The sequence below is a fragment of the Mus caroli genome, unplaced genomic scaffold (genome assembly GCF_978045245.1).
Source record: "Mus caroli unplaced genomic scaffold, Mus_caroli_1 scaffold_9, whole genome shotgun sequence".
NCBI classification, from domain to species: domain Eukaryota; kingdom Metazoa; phylum Chordata; class Mammalia; order Rodentia; family Muridae; genus Mus; species Mus caroli.
In genome coordinates this window covers 96,772,119-96,774,805 of record NW_028227264.1, presented here as the reverse complement: position 1 = coordinate 96,774,805, position 2,687 = coordinate 96,772,119, and the positions used below count along the sequence as shown (strand labels likewise).

The window sequence follows — 2,687 nt, the reverse complement described above, 5'->3', positions numbered from 1 at the left end:
ACACCTATTGTGACAGGATTGAAGGCTGCAGCAACACACCCATCCAAGGAGGCTGCAGCTCCCAGCCTCACTTTCATTGTATGTGTGCTGAAACTTGGTACCACCACCTCTCCGGAGATTCCAGGCATGGTCGGCTCTCAGGGGTTCCAGTATTTCTTTACTATCCATAAGGCAAAGACTTTAGCAGAAGAATAAGCACTTTAAAGCCTGTAATTATTTGTTTTGCCCCTTATACAATCAGCTTAGCAAAGCCTGCAAAGGAAGTGGTGGGAAGTGGAAGGAAATGATATGAAAACAAAGCCATATTCTGAACCCCAAATTAAATTCTATGACTCTTCTGAAATCTTCTTCAAGTTCAAGGTGTAGATATGAAAGTCAATCACTCAAGGTTTTACCCAGACTCGAATGCTTCCGTGCCCTCTCCCGCCTCCCTCTGTGCCTTTCCCACTTCTGTCTCCTCTATCTAAAAAGCATGGTTATACCATCATACAATATGAAACTAAATAAAGTTAGTTCAATCTTCTCATTTCATGGATGAGTAAAAGGAAACAAGGCAGAAAGCCACAGACCCACAGCTACAGAGACACTGCAGGCATGCCTCAGCCATATAATTTTTCACTCTGAGGTTTCAAGGGTATATGATTGGATTGGAAATACAGGGCAAAGAAGAGGCACAGAATACATGCATGCATACATATGCACAAACATGCATGTATGTGCACACACATTTCAAGTTCAATGGAGAAGTACTCTTCCCTTTTCATCCTTAACATTTTATTCTTTAAACAAGCAAATACATTTTACTATTTAATGTATTTCTCCATGAACTTTTTGTGAAATTCACACTGCAGTGTATCATTTAGAAATCTTTTAAAAATATATTTTATTAGGTATTTTCTTCATTTACATTTCAAATGCTATCATAAAAGTCCTCCCATACCCTCCCCCCCGCAGTCCCCACCCCCATTCCCACTTCTTGGCCCTGGCATTCTCCTGTACTGGGGCATATAAAGTTTGCAAGACCAAGGGGCCTCTCTTTCCAAAGATGGCTGACTAGGCCATCTTCTGCTATATATACAGCTAGAGACACGAGCTCTGGGGGTACTGGTTAGTTCGTATTGTTGTTCCACCTATAGGGTTGCAGACCCCTTTAGTGCCTTGAGTACTTTCTCTAGCTCCTCCATTGGGGCCCTGTGTTCCATTCAATAGCTGACTGTGAGCATCCACTTCTGTGTTTGCCAGTTACTGGCATTGCCTCAGAAGAGACAGCTATATCAGGGTGCTTTCAGCAAAATCATGCTGGCGTACGTGATGGTGTCAGCATTTGGAGGCTGATTATAGGATGGATCCCTGGGTGAGGCAAATCTTTTGTCTTTCTTCTGATTATCTATACCTTTTGCACAGCTCTTAAAAAACCAATAACAACAACCCCCCACAAAACAAACAAACTAACAAAAATTTAAAATTAGAAAACAAAACATGACATCACCTTCCTACCTTCTTTTAATGTTGAGGTTGCCCTGAGGCTGGAATGGGTCAGTGGTATTAAGGAGAGGGTTTCATTCAGAATGTTTTTCATGCAAATTCTCTAGTCCTCTGCTATTTGATCCTTTTCTTTCCTGGCCTGTTATTTAGCTCTTTACTTCTTGATTTTTTTTTTCAGCTCTACAAGAAGGCACAGTAGCATAGTCATCGCTTTCTTCTTCCAAATCCTCATCTTCCTCATTTGTGAGAGGATCAATAGCATCAAGGTTGGTGGCAGGAGTCTGGTCTAAGGCTAATCGAGGCTTCATGACACTGAAGTTGTATGTTCTTGGGGAGGAGGGGCCCTATTGTTTTTTGTTTGTTTGTTTGTTTTGTTGTTTTACCTCTCTCCCTCTCCCTCCCTTCCTTTCATCCTCCCTCCCTCCCTTCTCTTCTGATGTCACTGTTGCTTCTGGGACATCCTGTGTAGATGATCTGCATCTTTGTATAAAAGGGAAGGTCTCTGCTTGCATAGTGATTTGAAAGCTAGCTCAAATCCCCTTCTCCTCTTCTTCTTTCACCTCTTGCAGGTTCAAAGGTTGGCCAGGATGCTCTTGCCATCTTTTATTTCTGGTGGGGGTCTGACGCAGCACCTTTGGAAGCTCCCCCATGAGCCATTGCAACCCTTATCTCCAAGAGCCAACATACTTATAAGCAATACATTTTTCAGTAATATGACAAAACCTGGGGGAAAAAAAACAGCTCAAAGAAGAAAGATTTCCTTTAGCTTGTGCTTCTGAAATGAAGGTGTGGCCATTGGCTGTATTTTCCCCAAGCCTGGGGTGAATCAGAATGACATGGTGAAAGAGTATGGAAGTGGAAAAGCCTCTATTGTGTCCAGGCAGCAGAGAAAGAGGAAAGAAGTGGCCAGGACTAACCGCTACTTCCTTAAAATAGGTCCTGCCTTCCACATTCCCACCGCTTTTCAACAGTTCATCAATGAGTGATCTGTTGACTAAAGAAGAGCCCTCACAATCAAACATTTCTAAAATAATTAATATTCCCCTCTTCCTTGACCTGTTTTCTACTGTTCTGTCAGGAGCTAAGAAAGGAACACTATAGAATGTCAACATCACCCCCTTACAGGGGAGCTCTTGCCTGATTTGTTTCATGTTATAGGCAATGTACACCTTCAATGACTTCTTATAGTTCACCTTCCCCTT

The 2,687-nt window shown here is 42.3% G+C and overlaps 1 pseudogene; it reads right to left on the bottom strand.

Annotated features, from left to right (window-relative positions):
• Nucleotides 1–803: 803 nt before the first annotated feature.
• LOC110302786 (spliceosome-associated protein CWC15 homolog) lies at nucleotides 804–2,085 on the bottom strand (annotated as a pseudogene).
• Nucleotides 2,086–2,687: the final 602 nt, after the last annotated feature.